This window comes from Leucopleurus acutus (genome assembly GCF_964270905.1).
Source record: "Leucopleurus acutus genome assembly, chromosome: 5".
NCBI classification, from domain to species: domain Eukaryota; kingdom Metazoa; phylum Chordata; class Mammalia; order Artiodactyla; family Delphinidae; genus Leucopleurus; species Leucopleurus acutus.
This window is the reverse complement of record NC_139147.1, coordinates 20,595,147-20,616,603: the sequence shown is the minus strand read 5'-3', so window position 1 is coordinate 20,616,603 and position 21,457 is coordinate 20,595,147. Positions and strand designations below refer to the sequence as shown.

The window sequence follows — 21,457 nt, the reverse complement described above, 5'->3', positions numbered from 1 at the left end:
CCTGTGCTTCCTTGGAGTCCCATTATTGAGAATGACGAAGAAGTTAAAAGGACTGGTGAGAGGGCTGAAGGAGCCTAAAGTGCTTAAATTTGTAACAATCTCTTCTCCAATGTTCTAGCTCTTTACAATAGCTACAGTGTTCTAGCTCTTTACAATAGCTCTTTAGTTTAGCAGAAACTAAAAGAGTTTTGGTTTTGTTTAGGAGCCTTTATTTGCTGGAGTTGAAGATTAATAATTTTGGCGGTCTTCCTTTTAGGTGACTCATTCAGAGTGTGAGAGAGCTAGTCTTCCAGATTAAGTAAATCTGGAGTAGACATAGTTTACTATTCCAGCCTAGTCCTTTTTACTAAAAGAGAAAGTTCCTGGTTCAGCTCACTAATAAACAGAGTTAGAAGTTCCTTGGGTGAAATCAACATCTGAAGGAAGATCAGAATTTTCGTTAGAAAATAATCTGAAGTTGATTGTAATAGTCATGAACAGATTCATCAGATTTTTGTTTGCAAGCCTGAAACTTATTCCAACAGTCTTTGGAAAAGCCCTAGGAATTGCTGGATGAAGTCATCTAGCTACTGTCTGAGCCTAATCATTTAATAAATTAGTCAACTGGTCTCCCAGTTGTGATGCCAAAGAACTTTTAGGATTTTCCTGATTAGAATTTTTCATCCAGCGCTGGGACTGGCCTTCACTGAAAAGCATATGAGGTAGCTGAGATAAGTCAGAGAAACAAGGCTAATCAGTTTAAATGACTATATTAAGTTTCTCAGCAAATCTGTGAGCATCTTCATTTACTTTGGTAAAATCTTTGACTATTGCTTGCAGTTCAGTTTTAGTCCAGGGATTCTAAGAAATTAAGGGTTTAGCCTCGAACCGCAGAAGGCTGAATTTTAAAGGGACACAATCTGACAAGTTCAGAGAATGAGGGAGTGGGGAGAGTTTAAGAGAAAAGGAAAAGTTTGGGGAGAAAATTAACATGGGAAGATTGAGAGATAGAAAAGGCATTGGTGGCATATAAGGGATGGAGCAACATGGAGCTGGAGGTGAAATCTGAGACAAGGAAGCCAAGAAAGTAGAATCTGAGGCTTCAGGAGCCATTTTGCCTTTCTTTAATTTGTTTTCTTTTGCCTCAGTTAATCTTAAAATTTTATTTTTGTAGAGGGGCAATGCTAGACTTCTGATAATGCTGGGAAGCCTGAAAATACTATTCAAAATAAATATTCCATTTGGTTCTGGAAATGTTTTGATCTATTTCAATCCAATTTGATTTTAAGAAAATTAAGTTTTGGGATTTCAAAAGTTTACCATAATGACCATTGATATTTTAAATTGCCTTCGGTTCGATTGGTTCATTTAGTTAGAAATGCACATGAGGAAAGGCCATGGTTTTTCAATATAAAATCAGGTGGAGTCCCTGTGGGGATGGTGGCCTTCAAAATACTTAGATAACTAGGAACCCATTTCCCAGGTGTTTTTCTCTAGAGTTAAAGAGCAATTTTCAAACAGCTTAAAGTACAGCACAAACAGCTCAATTCAAGCAGCTTGCAAATCAAATAACCTGTGAGGCTAATGTCAGCCAGTTCTAAGGAAACAGCTTGGGCCCAGAGGGGCCAGGCCAAAGTCTTCTCAGCCAGTTTCTATAGAACAGCTTCCAAATGAGTGGTCCAAAGGCTGAAAAAAATGACACATTTTCATGAAGTAGTTCCTGTTCCAGGAGGAATGGGACAAAGGTGTATCAACCAGCTTCAGTTGAAACAGTCTGATTTTGAGATCCAAATGAGCACTTGTATACAGAACAAGGCCTTAACCAGAAATAACAAAGTCTTAAAATAGATCCCAAATAAAACCTAGAGAGCTTCAAGTGCAGAGGATATGAGCTTGGATCTAGGTGAAAAATACATCTTCAAACTCCAGGTCAGTGAGAAAAGCAGTACACTCAGAGGGCTCAATTTTTGGTACTGCACCTGTTTGCTCCTCCTGCTGTCTTCAGAAGCCTTCTCTGCTCCTGGTACAGGACACCAAAACATTGACTTAAAACAATTAGACTGCCAGATAATTCTCCAGCAAAGATGGGTTTATTTGAGATCATAAGAGAATTACAATCTAGGGTCTGCCAACAAGGCAAGCTGCATGCAAGTCTCCACAGCAAAGGAAGAGCTCTTTTAGAGAAGGGAAAAGGAAGTTGGGAGGGCTACAGTAGACAGAGTGCATGGCCTTTCATGGCTTTTGTGGCTAAGCCCTTGCCAGAAAGGGAGTTTTTCTTTGTTCTTTTGGGCTCTGCTACTGTCCCAAGGCTTGAGAGCTCACTCTTCTGTTCTCTTAACTCTACTTAATTGAGGTTTCTGCTTATTATTTTTTTTTTTACACTACACATTCTCAAATTTACAGACAGTTTTTCTGGAGAGCCCATGCCCCTTACCATTGTACTAAGCTTCCTCCCTAATTATCATTTTTCTTCCTTGGGGGGGGAAGTCCTGCAGGGTAAATGACATATCATATGTTAAATACATAATTGTGACTGATCAGTTCTAAAAATTTGAAATGGAAAGAATTATGCACTCTTTCAGAGGGACCCAAATATCTGTTTGTACATGATCAACAGGTCTCAATAATTCCTTCAGTAACTTAGTAAATGTAAGTGTAACTTGAAAAACATTAGAAAAGTAGATTTCTGTTTACTTCTTGATGACCAACAAAAATACAATGTCATAGATGAATGGATAAAGAAGATGTGGCACATATATACAATGGAATATTACTCAGCCTTAAAAAGAAACAAAATTGAGTTATTTGTAATGAGGTGGGTGGACCTAGAGACTGTGATACAGAGTGAAGTAAGTCAGAAAGAGAAAAACAAATACCGTATGCTAACACATGTATATGGAATCTAAGAAAAAAAAAAAAAGATTCTGAAGAACCTAGCGGCAGGACAGGAATAAAGACTCAGATGTAGAGAATGGACTTGAGGCAATGGGGAGGGGAAAGGGTAAGCTGGGACTAAGTGAGAGAGTGGCATGGACTTATATATACTACCAAATATAAAATAGATAGCTAGTGGGAAGCAGCTGCATAGCACAGGGAGATCAGCTTGGTGCTTTGTGACAACCTAGAGGTGTGGGATAGGGATGGTGGGACAGAGACACAAGAGGGAGGAGGTATGGGGATATATGTATATGTATAGCTGATTCACTTTGTTATACAGCAGAAACTAACACACCATTGTAAAGCAATTATACTCCAATAAAGATGTTAAAAAAAAAGTGCTTTAGAAAAAAAAATACAATGTCGTTATCATCACACATGACTTAGATATTTTCAAGCAGGGGATGAATAATCATATGCTGCCCATATACACAATGGAAGGACTCCCTAATTCAGAAGGGAACTGGACTAAATAACTTCTGGATTTGTATCTAATCAATTTATGTTGGCCTAGAGAAATAAGAATTTTCAGTGTCTAGCTCTACTTCATTGAGGAATGAATGGATATGTAATACTAATATAAATACATTATAACCTTCAAGTAGTAATCTTAACTTTCAACTTTTATTAAGAATTATATTTTAAACAAGTGTTGAAACAGAAGAGACTTTATATATATTTTTCAGTTTATCAGAACATTCCTATAAACAGAACATTTAATTGTCAGTGTATTCTGATTGGTAGATTATAGAATTTTATTTTTTTTGAGATTATCTTTCACAGCTTTACATAGACATGAAGTAATATAAGGTCTAAGTGAATCACTTTGAGATGATATAGATCAAAATCTGAAAGAGAAAACTTACAAAACATTTAAAATTTAATTAACAAAGAGAAAGAATTAATAATACCTTAAGCACAGTGTTTTATAATTTATCAGGTGTCTTCACATGAAGTATTACATTTAATGCTAAAACAACCTTTCAATGTATATATCATTTTAAGCTTATTGAATACATAAAATGAAAAAAAAAATATCAGTCTTTGCACATTCTATTACCAAAGCCTGAAAGTCTTTTTCCAAACATTCTTCTGACAGACTTCTATTAGTTTCAAAGCCCAACTTAAATGAGATTTCCTTTATGATCTCTTCTCTAATTTTCACAAAGATAATTTTACCCATCACTCTGTGCATACTTATATTAGAGCATTTATGTCACCACTGACTTTATTTCACATCATCATTTTTACCGGATATTGAACATCTAAAATTCAGGGACTACATACTATTCTCCTTTATCTCCTCATTTCAATCAAAATTCCTGGTACAGATCAGATGCTTAATAAGTTTTTCTAAACAATTAAAATATTGAGTTAATTAATTATGTAATATCATATGCTGGGTAGGTAGTAAATGAAAGTGAACACAGATTTTTTGCAATAAATTTCTGCTTTCTGATGACCCACAGCCATTTCATTAACTGAGTAAAAAATATAAAATAAAAAAATAAGCTATCACAGATATTTATTTTTTAAGGTTTTGAAAATCAAGATAACAATTTTGTTAAATTTACATATGGCTTTATTCCCTTGGTTGTTAATTTATTTAACAATCAAATCAACACTCTAAATGTACTAAGACTTTTTTACCTTCCAGTAAGAGTCACATCTTCACAAACACAAGCACACACTCTTTATTTAAGTCAACACTGCTGATATAGCTAATTGACTTTACATAGTGCAAGAGTCAATATAACATTTGATTTTTCTGAAGTTAATAGGGTGTTTCTTATGGTCATCTTTATTCACTTCTATATGATCACTTAGAATTTTAAACACAGTCATATAGGGGTTTCCCTGGTGGCACAGTGGTTGAGAGTCCACCTGCTGATGCAGGGGACATGGGTTCGTGCCCCAGTCCAGGAAGATCCTACATGCTGCAGAGTGGCTGGGACCGTGAGCCATGTCCACTGGGCCTGTGTGTCCGGAGCCTGTGCTCTGCAATGGGAGAGGCCACAACATTGAGAGGCCTGCGTACCACAAAAAAATAAATAAATAATAAATAAAACAGTCATATAGACCAGAGTTTTCAAAAAAACTTATTTGTTGGTAGTGTACAATTTTAATTATTTAATTTCTTCTAACAAAGTTAGCCTTGTGCAGCATTTACAATGATTAACAATCAGCAAATTCACTTCTGCTACTATTTGTATTAATGATTTTTATTGACTATAATGATAAAAAGGCAATTGATAAAACTGTATTACAGCTATCTATCACCCATCTGATTTGGCCTCATCATGGTTATTTATCAAAACTGCCAAATACCTGAAGAAACTTTTTAAAATGATGGCAATAGAAATTCAACATTCATTGTACAAGGATTTTGCAGCTGTCCCTATTATAAACAGTCAACACTGTGAACACCTATTGTGAAATGATACTTGTAAAAAGCAGAATTTACTGTTAAATATTTAAATTTTGAAAAATGTGTGTGTTTTGAGCCAAACAAAGAGAAAATTTAGATTGAATTTATGAAAGGCAGAGTCCTAAAATTGTTCTTTCTTAAGGTTATAAACGAATTATTACTATTATTAACAATTGTTATCAAGGTAATTACTGAGGACTTACATAAGCTCAAATAAATTTTACACCTCTTATGGTGAATGACTGATTAACGTTTGTTAGATAAAATAAAAATAATTTCCATTAAATGGAATGATGTTGAAAATTTCACCCAAAGTTCTATAATTCCATATTTTAGTTGAAAGCTTAGAAATCAGTTAATATCACATTTTATACCTATTTGGATAACCTGATATGCAACGAATAATAAATGAATTAATAATTGTTGAAATAATACATATTGAGACAGTTTTAATGTGGTAAATGTCTGCATGTTATCTTCCTTCTCCTTTACAAGCAACATTGTTTATATTTTCCTATTGGGATTTCAAGCCTTTTTCTATATCTTAGAATCATATTTAAGAATTTTATCTTTATTGGGAGTCCTACACTTACTTCTTCAGTTTTATTTCCCTTTGTATGATTTGAGAGAAAGATCTCCCAGAAGTTATATCACAGTGGAAGATGTACAATAAAAGAGTGAGGTGGGCTTCCCTGGTGGCACAATGGTTGAGAGTCCACCTGCCGCTGCAGGGGACGCGGGTTCGTGCCCCGGTCTGGGAAGATCCCACAATCCACAGAGTGGCTGGGCCCGTGAGCCATGGCCGCTGAGCCTGCGCATCCAGAGCCTGTGCTCCACAACGGGAGAGGCCACAACACTTGGAGGCCCATGTATCCCAAAAAAAAAAAAAAAGAATGAGGCAAAATGCTAACAACTGTTGAATCTGGGTAAGGGGTCAATGGAGTTTCTTGTAATATTCTTACACATTCTAGCCACTATTCTTTACTTTTGAAATTATAAGAAAATAAAATATTACAAGAAAGCAGAAATATCCATTCAACTCCTACATGGATTATAGGAAGAAATAAAATGACAAATAATTCTTCATGTCATTATCATTCTTCAAATCAATTATAATATTATTGAAGTCATGTTTCAATGTAAGTTTAGTAATAACTGCTTTTGTACCACTAAACTTTTTTTTTTAAAGGTGAGGATTTGACTTAAGAACCTTGAAGCAAAAAATATAAAAAAATATATAAAAAATATATAAAAAAATAAATAAATAAATAAATAAATATATATATATAAAAGTATGCTGAAGTGAAGAACTACTATGAATAAAAGTAAATGTAATAAAAAGAAAGCAAAATATAATAGAAAGATGAATAAATATTCAAACAATTTAAGAAAATTGATAAACATATGATAATCAGTATAAGGATAAAAGAAGGAAACTAAAATACATATTAGGAATAAGAAAGGAGTTAAAACAACAGGTAGAGAAGATACTGAATAATATGTGGAGTATTATATATTATTATTATTAGAGTTTTGCAAGCAAATTTGGCAGAAATGTAAATATCCAGATTAAAAATTAATTTTTGTAAAATATAATTGACCAACTCATATGGAAAATGGTAAATAAATTTTTAATAAATTGGGATTTTTATGTTTGGTATAGTCGGATTTAAAATATTGGAAACACAACATATAATAATTTACCTGTGAAAGAAACTAGGGAAAGGACAAGGGATTAAAAGGCTTTCTCCTAGCAAGGCTTTCAAACTGTATCTGGAAAAATATGCTCTCTATAGGGACATCTCCTGACATTCACTTGGCTAGAACTATGTCACATGACCACTCTAAGAAGTAAGGGAATCTGGGGATGTGAGTACATTTTGCAGGGCATGTTATAGTCCTGAAAAAGAAAACAATAAAAATAATAATAATAAAGGATGTGTTAATATAGAAAAAAGGAAATATAGTTGATGTAGGCAAATAGTCATATATGCCAATTTGATTGGTCAAACTCAAATACTCTTCCCTCACCCCACACTGAGTTATTTCCCATAATATACTCTGTTTTACATAGTATGTGTTACTACCTGAAATTTCCTTACTTTTTTTATTTGCTTATGTTTGTGAATCATCTCTTCCCTTCCCCATTGGAAAGTGAGCTTCATGGGAACAGGAATTCTCTGAAGCCTGTTCACTTCTGTGGTCTTCATGCCCAGATCAATATCTGTCATAAAATTGGTACTAACTAATTCTTTTAAAATAAATGATTAGGTAAGTGAATGAACAAATGCATACATAATTGAAGGAAGAGCTGTCTAATAATTACTATAGTGGATGCGATTGTATTCTTGAATGTTACCTACTAACAAATATCCAATTGTTTCTGTACACAGAAAACTATAAGACACTGATGAAAGAAATTAAAGATGATACAAACAGATGGAGAGATATACCATGTTCTTGGATTGGAAGAATCAACATTGTGAAAATGACTATCCTACCCAAAGCTATCTACAGATTCAATGCAATGCCTATCAAACTACCAATGGCATTTTTCTCAAAACTAGAACAAAAAACTGCAAAATTTGTATGGAAACACAAAAGACCCAGAATAGTCAAAGTAATTTTGAGAAAGAAAAATGGAGCTGGAGGAATCAGGCTCCCTGACTTCAGACTATACTACAAAGCTACAGTAATCAAGACAGTATGGTACTGGCACAAAAATAGAAATATAGATGAATGGGACAGGATAGAAAGCCCAGAGATAAACCCACACACATATGGTCACCTTATCTTTGATAAAGGAAGCAAGAATGTACAATGGATAAAAACAGCCTTTTCAATAAGTGGTGCTGGGAAAATTGGACAGCTACATGTAAAAGAATGAAATTAGAACACTCTCTAACCCCCTACACACACAAAAAAAAAAACCTCAAAATGGATTAAAGACCTAAATGTAAGGACAGACATTAAAAAACTCTTAGAGGAACACAGCAGAACACTCTATGACATAAATCACAGCAAGATCCTTTTTGACCCACCTCCTAGAGAAATGGAAGAAAAACAAAAATAAACAAATGGGATCTAATGAAACTTAAAAGCTTTTGCACAGCAGAGGAAACCATAAACAAGGTGAAAAGACAACCCTCAGAATGGGAGAAAATATTTGCAAATGAAGCAACTGACAAAGGATTAATCTCCAAAATATACAAGCAACTCATCCAGCTCAATATCAAAAAAAAAAAAAAACCTCAATCTAAAAATGGGCAGAAGGCCTAAACAGACATTTCTCCAAAGAAATACAGATTGCCAACAAACACACAAAAGGATGCTCAACATCACTAATCATTAGAAAAATGCCAATCAAAACTGCAATGAGGTATTACCTCACACCAGTCAGAATGGCCATCATCAAAAATCTACAAACAATAGATGCTAGAAAGGGTGTGGGGAAAAGGGAACCCTCTTGCTCTGTTGGTGGGAATGTAAATTGATACATCCACTATGGAAAACAGTATGGAGGTGTCTTAAAAAACTAAAAATAGTACTACCATATGACCCAGCAATCCCACTACTGGGCATATATCCCTAGAAAAACATAATTCAAAAAGAGACATGTACCACAATGTTCCTTGCAGCACTATTTACAATAGCCAGGACATGGAAGCAACCTAAGTGTCCATCGACAGATGAATGGGTAAAGAAGATGTGGCACTTATATACAATGGAATATTACTCAGCCATAAAAAGAAACAAAATTGAACTATTTGTAGTGAGGTGGATGGACCTATAGTCTGTCATACAGAGTGAAGTAAATCATAAATATATGTATATATATATATATATATATATAAAAATATGCTAACACGTATATATGGAATCTAAAAAAGAAAAAAAATGGTTCTGATGAAACTAGGGAAAAGACAGGAATAAAGATGCAGATGTAGAGAATGGACTTGAGGACATGGAGAGGGGGAATGATAAACTGGGACAAAGTGAGAGAGTGGCATGGACACATACACACTACCAAATGTAAAATAGATAGCTAATTGGAAGCAGCTGCATTGCAGAGGCAGATCAGCTCAGTGCTTTGTGACCATCTAGAGGGGTGGGATACTGAGGGTAGGAGAGAGACACAAGAAGGAGGGGATATGGGGATATATGTATGCATATAGTTGATTCACTTTGTTATACAGCGGAAACTAACACAACATTGTAAAGCAATTATACTCCAATAAAGATTTAAAAAAAAAACAGGAAAAAAAGAAGAAAAGAAAAAAAAAAGCATCATTGACATTACACTGGGCCAGGAAAAACCCCCCACCCCATTTTAAAGCCAGTTGATTTGCGATGTTAATTCCCTTTTTACTGCATAATCTCATGTATTCTCAGCTTCCAGGGGTTAGGAGAAGAACATTTTAGGGAAGACTACTATTATGCCTACCACAAAATGTAGACAGAGAAACTGTAGAAGAAATGGGAAAAGTATCCTGCTTTTTTAACAAGTGGCTCACATTTTTATTTTGCACAGGGCACCACAAATTATCTACCCAATGTCAGAAAGGATCTAAGTAGATCTACACTCATTCCCTCCTTTGTGGTCCACATTTAGTTCACAGAAACACTCATGCATCCCTTGCCCCCATAAATCCTGGCAGCATCCTCTTTCCTGCTCCATGGATACCTTGTTTTTCTCAGGCATGAGTCACACATTAGACTTCGTCTCACTCAACTCAGGACCTCTGCATTCTCCCATGGAAATCTCTACAGGGAGAATTAGCCCATAATTCACTGTTAGCCACTGCGTTATCTTTTATATGTTTTTGAAGTATTCATTTCCTGTGGTTGCTGTAACAAATTACCAAACAGTAGGTGGACTAAAACAACAGAAATTTGTTCTCTCAAAGTTCTGGAGTCCAGAAGTCTGAATCCATATCATTGGGCTGAAATCAGGGCGTCAGCTGGGCTATGTTCCATACGGAGTCTCTAGGGGCAAATCCATTCTTTGAGTCTTCCCGCTTCTGGTGGCTGATGGCATTTTTCACTTATAACTACATCACTCCAATTTTCAAGGTCAACATCTTTAAATCTCTCCCTGCTCCATTTTCACATGGCCTTTTCCTCTGTTAAATCTACCTTTGCCTCTTTCTTATAAGGATACATGTGATGGCGATAAGGAGCCACATAGATAATCTAAGATAATTTCCCCATCTCAAGGTCTATGACTTAATCTCCTCTATAAAGACTTTATCACATTAGATTGCATTCATAGATTGCAAATATTAAAACATGAATTTGTGGGGAGGGACAATTTCCAATCTATCACAGTTGATTGGACTGAAGGGTTCAAGAATGGTGATCCAGGTTTCTCTAAATTGCTTCTGCAGTTTGTACCTAAGGGGAAGTCTATTTCTTCCTCACTCTGGCAGCTGTTATCTGTCTAGCAGAACCTAATTTAAAAAAGAGGCTGCAAGAATTCCATTTAAACATCTTGCAAAAAATTAAATTCAACAAATAAGAGAGGTGGACATTTTTAAACTAATCGATCATTATCACTCAGATATAAATGTGAAATGTTCTGAAAATAACCTGGATAATTATTTGAGGACATAGTCTCAAAAAGATAATTTTACTAATGAATAACTTCATTAACTAGAAAGATCAATGTCAAGCTCAAGGTAGAAAAAGTGTATATGAATATTTAATGTGTTCAAAAATTCAAATGACATAGCTTTATGACTTTGGGAAGTTTCTTGTCTTATCTAAACTCAGTTGTTTTCATCTGGAAATTAGATATGTTAAATATTTTCACAATGATAGTGTGATGGTGCTAAATGAGGTAACATGTAGAAGCACTTTGGGAAATTCTAAATATTGCATAAATGTGAGCGATTTGAATTGTCATCCAATGGGCTACATATAAGGATATTTCTAGGGATTTCATTCTGCCATATACTGGTGGTTTATGACTTCAAGGTATTTACAGGTCTAGTTGTAGAGAGATTGACATAGAGAACTAACCATAATATCATTGGAGAATAGAGAAGGGAAATTTCTTAGTTACCTGGGGCTGCTTACAACACAGTTCCATATATTGGGTGGCTTAAATAAAAGACGCTTATTTCTCATAGTTCTGGAAGTTGGGAAGTTGAAGATGCAGGTCCCAGTAGCTTAGATGTCTGGTGAGATCCCTCTCCTTGGCTTGTAGATGACTGCCTTCTTGCTATACGCTCACATGATAGAGACAGAGAGGTTTTGATTTCTTCCTCATCTTATATGGGAACTAATCCTATCATGGGGACTCCATTCTCATGACCTCATGTAAACCTAGTTACCTCCTAAGGGTCTCACCTCCAGAAACGATCACATTGGGGATTAAACATGTGAATTTGTGGGAGAGGGGTGGGGCACAAATATTTATCCCATAGCAGGAACTATCCACATATGTGCCAATACTTAGAGAAAATCTGATCACACTTGAATGATTAATTCTATCATTTTTTTTTTTTTGCCAACATTCTTTTTTTTTTTTTTCTTTGTGGACACCCGGAACAGCAGGCTGGGGAAGTCAGAGTGGAAGATAAGGAAACTGGTGGCCCAGAAGCGCTGGCAAACAGACAACATTAAGATTTGCCACGTGCACCAGCCCCGACCCCACTGAGAAGGGGCGCACGCTTCCTGAGACACTTCTTTGCAAGCATTCTTATAAGAGTTTGCTTCAAAACATGGAGAAATTAGGAAACATTTTCTTGCCTCTGTTCATATTTTAGAGATTTAATATTGAATTTAAGCTTCCTTCCTTTGATTGGCCTCAATCTATCTAAATTCAATCCATATCTATATACCTAAGGTTGTGTGTATGTGTGTGGCAATTTTCCCCAAATTATCAAAAATTGTGTGGCACTCTTTTTCTAATACATAACAGAGTACAGAATCACTGTGGTGTTTCTAGGGGTTAAGCAATACGTTGGGGCTTGGGTAGTAATTCAGTTGGTTAGTTTGAGAGTTTGAGATAACCACACTGTACATGTCACTCATTCTATCACTGTATTGTTATTGTCAGTACCTTGGCATCTTGACATTTCTTTTCCAAGCTATGCCACTTTTAGTTTTATTTTTCTGATTCCTTAAAAGGTAATGAAATTGTATTAGTTATGTATGAAAAATATAACCTTTAATTTTTGAATCTATGTAGGAAAACATAATTTATATTCTTCAGCTTAGAAGTATTTATAAAACACCATAGAAAAATAAAATGAGCCTAGTAATGATTTAATATATGGCACTTAGATCAAAAATAAAAGGTATTCATTGTACTATTATTTTTCTAAACAGTTTTTTAATACACAATTGTTAGGTATATCATTTTCTTTAATATTTAAAATTGCATGTGTTTTACCTCTACATTTTGTGAGAAGCAATTGTGTATCGGTTCTTTTGAGACTCTGTAGGAAGTTTTTTCAAGTTAATTCACTAGGAAAGTACTGAACCAGCAAATCAGCATTACTAGAAATGGCTCCCCATCATCTGTACTGTAACAGGATGCTAATAAGTGTTGGCTTCCTTCCCTGGTAGTGAACCCAACTCCATTTTACCAACCTGCCTGGAGTTCTTCCTTCTGTTTTCTACTTTTATCTACCATATTCTATAATGTATTTTATTTCATCATACTTACTAGCTATGGCTTCCATAACGATTTCTATCAGGAAGGCAGTAGAGCTTGAGAACATAAGTTTTGGCAGTTTAAACATTGGTTCAAATTTTAGCTCCATCACTTATTAGTTTGCAACCTTGTTCAGCTGAACTGAATTTCAATTCCTTCATCTGTAAAATGGGAGTAACAAGAATTTACTCATAGGGATGTATAGGAATTAAAAGAGAAAGATGCAAAGCATGTGATCCACCAGCTGCCACATGGTAAAAACCTTATGCAATACCTGTTGTCTCCATTGTTGCTCTTATTATGACTACCATAAAATTAATGGTTATGAATTATATAGAAATACAGAAACTACATTTAGTTGTGCAAATGTTCCATTTGAAACTGGAAGCTAATATACAGAAAAAATTTTCTCCAACTCTGACAATCAAAAAGATAAAAATAGGGTTTCTCTGATGGCGCAGTGGTTGAGGGTCCGTCCGCCGATGCTGCCGATGCAGGGGACACGGGCTCGTGCCCCGGTCCGGGAAGATCCCACATGCCGCGGAGTGGCTGGGCCCGTGAGCCATGGCCACTGAGCCTGCGCGTCCAGAGCCTGTGCTCTACAACAGGAGAGGCCACAACAGTGAGAGGCCTGCGTACCGAAAAAAAAAAAAAAAAAAAGATAAAAATAAACAGAAAAAAAAGTTATATCTGTAAATTAAATTATTTTCAAAAGCAGAAGCTATGTATATTTATATCAATGGAATTAATTAATAGGAAATATGAACAAGCTTCTGAGTTAAGAACATCTTTAAAATATTTTGCTTAAGGAAAATGATACTTTGTAAAAGTGCAAAGTCTATTCGATATAGTCTATAGTCCAGACTGTCCCATGCTGTGATTATATCATAATGAGTGGGCAAACAAAAGTAGTAGAATAATTTTAAGTTTTCAGGATGTAAGTTTCTTTTCATCCCTGGAATATCTTTTGTATAAAAAATTAATTGTAATGTTGCTCAACTGAGTATGTCTGTCCTTCCATTTAGGACACTCACAAATCACAGTGTACTAGACCTGACCCCCTGGGTAAAATGAATTTGACCAAAATATTTCAATCTCAAGAATATGGGCTATATTGAAAATCACTTTATCACTTTAAGAATTTGGACTGCACTACCTTTGAAACAAGTATTGCATCTTGCTCATGGGAAAGGTATCATCATGGTAAATACTTAATAAGATAAAGATATTATTGGATTTTTTCATCAGTGTAAGAATAAAAGTATTCAGTTTGAGTTCTCAAGGCTTTGATTACAGTCTATGGTTGTAAATCCAGTCTTGTTCATCAGAAATATCAGTTATTAAAATATACATTTTAGTTAAATGGGTATTTGAGTTTTTAAGAGAGAATCTATCTCAAACTCAAATAAGAACATTTAATAATTTTACAGAAAAGGCAATAAAAACAAATTCCTCCCAACAAAGGCTTATTCATGTATATAAATACTTTCTAAAAAATGTTTTCATGGAATATGCTTTAGAAACTTCAACATTTTAGTTGACCTATAATCCTTTAAGAATATTACAAAGTGGCTATAAACCTATAAACCAAGGAGAAGTTTTAAATTAATTTAATCTATAGAGTGAATATTAAGACATTTTAGGTCTTAATCCATCAGATAGTATTTTCATTATGGTCAATAATTCAGAATTTATTGCGGTAGTACAAGTACTCAGAGGAGAAGGTAATCCAAAAATTAGTTTTATTTTTGTTTTGTATCCCCATATTTATATTGAACATGCTTGAATTTTTTTAGGGTTTATAGTAGCTCAAATTAAATATGCAATTTTTTAAGGCTTAATTTAGAACACTAGAAAACTATTTAGATTCTATTCTTCTTGCTCCCTGCCTCAACTGAGTAATTATAAACATCACTTTGCAAATGGATGCAGACTACATGCCAGAGTTAATCTGAAAATTCACTCTCTACATAAATTAGGAATGGTGCATCCTAATTTCTCTGCAAATGTGTATCATATGTGATAACAGTGGTGGGGGTGAGGGAAGAATAAAGATTTTATAAACGCATCAAAATTGTAGTTTGCTAGATGATTTCTGTGTGATTGAAATCTTCTATAAGCAAGGGAATATGTAAAAAAGTACAATTCCTGTTATTTTTGAAGCCAACATTAGTAGTTTATAGTGAAAAGATTCCTAAAGCTTCTGAGTTTTATATTGTCATCAAAATTCTTATCATATAGAAAATGCTGTAGATAATGTCCAGAAGATTAACAAAGATATTAAAGACTTCCCTAAAATTAACTGATTTGAAAGGAATTAATATCCACAGAGGAGAAAGTCCATTATCTCTTATTTAAATTCTGTTTATTGGGACTAAAATTATTGGTATGTTGCCATACGGTTCCTTAAAATCAATCATACCTACTATCAATTATTTGCCAAGTTTCACTGCCTAAACATATGAAAAATATGGTTACACAGTGTTGGAAATGCCAAAACAAATTTGAGTTACAGCCCTAAGGGCCCAGAAAGCCAATTTTGAATATTGTCTTACATTAAATTAGGTTCTGCTCACTATGATTTAAATTTTTAATTTCTCTCCCCAATAGCCTAAACCTATTAGTTTGCCAAACATGCTTTGGTTTTGTTTATAGACAATTTATCTTAGATTTTTGTTAATTTGAATCATACTCCTGTTTAAATATAATGCCTAAAGTGAGAAAAAAGACCACACTCGTTTATTTTTACATTTTAATATTTTGTTTATGGCATTTTTTTTAATTTTTATTTTATATTGGAATAGTGTTGATTTATAACTTTGTATTAGTTTCAGGTGTACAGGAAAGTGTTTCAGTTATACATATACATATATCCATTCTTTTCCAGATTCTTTTCCCATATAGTTTATTACAGGTGGCCACAGCTGGAGCCTAGGTCCTCTATGTGGAAACTGTGGTGTGGGTCTTTACAAGATGGTCAGTGAATTCCTGATAGGGAGGCTTAGTGAACACAGTCTCTTTCCAGAGGATGGGATGAGATAGTTGTAGGTCTTGGAGATGTCGTGGAAGGTGGGTTTAGTGAAGTTATCCATGGTGGTACTGCAGGCCCTGGCTGAGATGTAGCAGTCATTGATACTAGCCATCAACTGCAACTTCTTGGGCACAGGGGCTGAGACTATGCCAGTTCCTCTGCGGGTGGGGAAGAGGTATACCAGCACAGAGCCACGGCAGTGGGTTACTTTGCAAGGGTCGGTGCAGGGCTTGCCAATCTCGTCCCCCCACTATCTTGTTGCACAGAGAGTATGGCGACCTTGGCTGGAATAATGGCCCCATAAATTGCAATGGCTCCCTCTTTGGAGCACTTAACACGCAGAATAACATGTTGTTGTAATTCCCAATGGTGATAAATGCCTTGAACCTGGTCTGCTGGCCAGTGTAGATCTGCTTTTGCACAGGTATACTCTTCAGAATCTCCTCCTTCAGGAACACTTTCAGGAAAAAGTCAGTGATCTCAGATTCCTAAATGGGCAGGGAGAGGTGATAGATATCCTCCAGGGACTAAATAAAAGATACCTGTGTAGATTTCATGGAAGGAGTAAATTTTTGAGCAGGAAAGAAAATTAATTATTCTTCCATTTAAAAAAGTAGGATTTCTGAGCCATATGTGTAGATACTTCTATTTGTTGAAGTGCCTTACAAGAGTAGCCCAGTGTTAGGGCTTCCCTGGTGGCACAGTGGTTGAGTCCGCCTGCCGATGCAAAGGGCATCGTTCGTGCCCCGGTCCGGGAAGATCCCACATGCCGCGGAGCGGCTGGGCCCGTGAGCCATGGCCGCTGAGCCTGCGCGTCCGGAGCCTGTGCTCCGCAACAGGAGAGGCCACAACAGTGAGAGGCCTGCGTACCGCAAAAAAAAAAAAAGAGTAGCCCAGTGTTAAAACATTGGGAATGTCAAACAGGTAATTAGAATCTTGTCACAGTAGCTGAACGTTCATACTGTTCTGAGCACAGGAGCAGAGAAAGCTTCAAATTTTATATTAATATGTTAGATCATAGAGTCTGTACGATCTCCGTACGATCTCCAACATTTATTTATTTAAATTTAACCCTTTTGACAAGCATATACACGTGCACACATCCATACATCACTTCAATAAAAACATACTGGAAAATGAGAAATGAGGAACTGAATAAGAAAATAAACTACTTATTTCAATAAATACAAGAAGGAATATTTAGAAGTGAAGAATCAAGTGTATGGGTCATTGGATAAGAAGGGGTTCAGATGAGATTCATGCTTGAGTTTGAATGAGTGGGAAATAGTGATATATCTGTTAGAATTATTGGACCAAGAACATGAAAAAGTATCTTCAGACTAGTTATGATAAAGATATATTACTTCTTAGGCTCTCACCAGTCATTCCAAAGATCATATGTAACGAGAGGTACAACCATTGGCCTATGTTCATTCTGAATAAAATGGTAGTATTTCTATTCAGCCAGTGAAGCTCTAGAGGGCCGTTTTTGGATTAGGCAGAATATTGAGAGGAAGACAAAGGAATATACTTCATTTTATTAAAATAACAAAATGTGATGAAGGCTGAGAAATCTTGAACCAAGATGTCCTCTTGCACCAGATGTTCCTGAATACAGAATTCTTTGCAGTAGAGTATTTCAGTAAATATAGAAGTAAAATACCTACTTTTCTCATACAAGATTTTTGTTCCAGAAAAGATATCTGAACTAGGAAGATATTGATCATTTGGCCATCAGCAAATAATACATTTTTCTATAAATTATCACCAGCTCAAACCTAGCCATAATTAATTACGATTCTATCTGGAGGACATCAGAATTTGACTAGACTGTGTCATTGCATATAGCTTTGTATGTAACCATGTTACACTGTCACAACTAAGAAACCAACAGTGATACATTATTAGAAACTAAACTTTTCAATGTGCTTAGATTTCACCAGTTTTTCCAGTAATTTCCCTTTTCTGTTCCAGAATTCTATTGAGGACACCACATTGCATTTATTCATCATGTCTCCTTAGCTTCCTCTGGTCTATGATGATTTCATAGGTTTTCTTCTTTTGATGACCTTGGTGGTTTTGAGTTCTGTTCAGGTATGTTGTCCTTCACTGGATTTGTCTGATGTTTTTCTCATTATTAGACAGGAGTTAGGGGGTTTGGGGAAAGAATAGAGATGGAGTGTCCTTTTCATTACCTCGATCAGTAGATATGTGTCAGCAACACAACACTATCAGTGCTGTCAAACTAGATCACTTGGTTAAGGTAGTGTTTGCCAGGTTTCTCCATGGTAAAGTTATTTCTTTTTTCCTTTTGATATTCTCTTTTGTGGCACCAAGCTATTAATTTCCCTCCACATTCAGGGTGGAAGATTAAGTTCTGCCTCCGGGAGGTGGATTGTTTTTCTTTCTCTGTTTCTCTCTGTCCCTCTGTCTCTTTTTAGATTAGATATAGATAGATAGATACTGATATAGATAAAATTATGTATATACATATATATGTTCATTTTCTAGGGTTGCCCTAACAAAGTACCACAGACTGGGTGGCTTAAACAACAGAAATGTATTTTCTCACAGTTCTGGAGGCTGGAATTCCAAGGTCAAGGTGCTGGTGTTGGCAGGGTTGGTTTCCCCTGAGACTGTCTCTCTCCTTGGCCTGCAGATAGCCACCTTCTTGCTGCCTCTTTACATGGTTGTTCCTCTGTGTCCCTGTGCCCCTGATATCTCTCTCTGTGTATCTTAATCTCTCTCTTTTTTTTTAAATAAAGTCATATTGAATTAAGAGCCACCCTAAAGGTCTCATTTTAATTTAATGAAATGTATTTGAATATCCCACCCCAAAATATGCATCCTTGGCATATGAATTATGTGGAGATAAAACCATTTGAGCACCGGCAGACACAGCAAAAGTTATTTACCTCTTCCCAACTACTTAAAAATAAATTATAAATGTCTCCTTTTATAAAATAAATTTACATTTATAAGGAAAATTTCTATTTTTAAAGATATCTCTATACCAGGAAAACGGGCTAGTCCAGGGACACCTCATGTCATCTAAGAGACTCTAATCTAAATTTCAAGACAACCTTTATTTACCATAGATTTCCTTCCCTCACCCTCCCATAATTTGCCTTCTCAACCCAGAAGCCCAAAATTCCATTTCCCCTTGTTTACACTAAAATATTATATAAGCTGGCTGCCTCCTTGAGTTATGTTTTACTTTGCATACTCCCATGAGAATCTGTATAGATAACATTGTTTTTCTTTTGTTAATCTTTTATCAGTTTGATTTGCTAGCCACAGACATTGGTTTTAAGAGGAGAGAGGAAGAGATTTTTTTTTTCCTCCCCTACTTTAATCACCACTTTAAGGCCTTATTTCTAAATACAGTCACATTCTGAGATGCTGAAAGCTAGGATTTCAACATATAAATTATGGAGAGACACAATTCAGACCATAACACCTTCTCTCTATCATGTAGAATTCTTCTGTAAGGAAAATATTTCCCTTCTCTATTTATTCTATCATTTTTTACACCATTATGGATTCAATAAGTAACTTACACCTTAAGTTATAATCCAGTACTACATTATTTATTTGTTGCTTGATTTTTTTAAGTTTGGGAACTCTTTCAGACTGTCTCCAGTAACTCTTTGAATGTCTTCATCCTTTAAAATTTTTTTGAGCACTTCCTTATTTTGAGGTACTACATGAGGCTCCAAACTCATCTTGTATTTCCCTTGCTCCAGCCCTAGAATTAGCCATTTTTCCTAGGAGTCGTAGTTTCTTTCAAAGGAGAATATCACTTCTTATCATTCAGATCACACCTTCTTCTCCAGGAGGCCTTCCAGGAGTAATTGAAGTTCCCTGCTTCTGGACCCCCAGAATTTCCATTATAGTCCCTGCTGCTATTTTTCTTAATAATCAAAAGTAATTTAAAACCACCTTGTTAGTGGTTGTATATTTATTAGTTTATTGTCTGTGTTCCTCTAAGGAATAAACTGCATGAGAACAGAAACATTGTTTTGATCTCCAATCAAGCTGTAGTTCTCACAAGAGGACCTGTCTCATAATTAACACTCAAAAAACATTTTCATGAGAAGGAATTAATAATTTATTTAGAAGTTACCTCAGGTTCAATCTGGTTGCATTTATTCTATCATACTTTCAAATTATTCCATAGATCAATATAGGCTAGGTCAAGCTGCAATAACTAGCATTAGGATTTTAATGACTTAACAAAAGCTTTTTTGTTTGTTTGTTTGATGTAGGCTGTTTCAGTCATATGACTCCTTCATATCAACTTGTGCTCCACAATTATCAAGTATGGAGAAAAATAAGGTATATCAGTGATACTCATATTTCATTGACAAAGCAAATCACATAATTCCAAAGGAGCATGAAAGGCTAAGCTGTCTGGAGAAAAGGAAACATGATTATTAACATCTAATACTAATGAACATAAATTCGACAGTTTGTTTAATATTTGTGATTTCTTGGGGAAAGAGATGGTCTTTTTTTTTTCTTTTTTTAATTTCTCCAATTGACCTTACATATAATAATCATTCAACTATCTCCCTTTTTTCTTTTTTTTTTAAATTAACTTTAATTCTTATCATCTTCTCCCAGATTTTGAAGCTGGTGTTTGCAACTAAAGGTAGAATTATGAAAGCCTTCAAATAATGTCCTTAAAGACATATAGGATATATGAGTGGATTTGCTTAATCCACAGCAAAAATCATGGTTCTCAATAATATAATAAAAGTTAAGATAGTGAAGGAAACTTCTCATGGCTCAGTGAACAATAATACGATGGAATGATAAAAGAACTACATGGTCAGTTTCCTGGTCATTAACATGTTTTTAGTGTTAGGATGTTGAAAGATATTATGTCAAGGAAAGGAAGGCTTTGTGATTTAAAAAAGGTAGGAAAATTCAAGTTTAAACAAAGTAAATTAAAAATTAACATATTTATTAACTGTTGGACTTCTTAGAATTCCCATTATGCTAAATGTTTCCTATGAATTTTCTGAAAGATATTTAATATATGGTATCTGCTAAAGTATTTGAAGGCAGGTATAGTTTTGGTAAAAAAAAAAAAATGGGCCAAAAACAAAGGTTTGTAGTACAGGAAGTATATTTGGAAAGTCATCACAAAAAACAGGATTGAGAGACAGGGAATGAGAAAAACATTACAAGTATTGATCTTGGCTGACCTTGGCCTGCAGCAGCTTGAGGCAGGTTTTCAGTTCCCAGCCAGAGACTGAAGTCAGGTCAAGGCAGTGAGAGTGCTAAATCCTAGCTACTAGACCACCAGGAACCAGTGGCCACTGACGAGGCCCTGGCCTATCAGCTGTGTAGAAATGAAATTCCACATAGAGATGGGAAATAAGTGAAACAAGTAAAGTGTTTATTAGAAGGA

At 35.2% G+C, this 21,457-nt stretch overlaps 1 pseudogene across 1 annotated transcript in view; it reads right to left on the bottom strand.

The window, feature by feature from the left end:
• Window positions 1-15,947: 15,947 nt before the first annotated feature.
• The window catches only part of LOC309962569 (small ribosomal subunit protein uS5-like), a 40,585-nt pseudogene continuing 35,075 nt past the window's right edge, over window positions 15,948-21,457 (bottom strand). Inside the window, exon 2 of the transcript in view lies at window positions 15,948-16,565. The product of the transcript in view is annotated as a small ribosomal subunit protein uS5-like (transcript). The remainder of the gene's footprint in view (window positions 16,566-21,457) is intronic.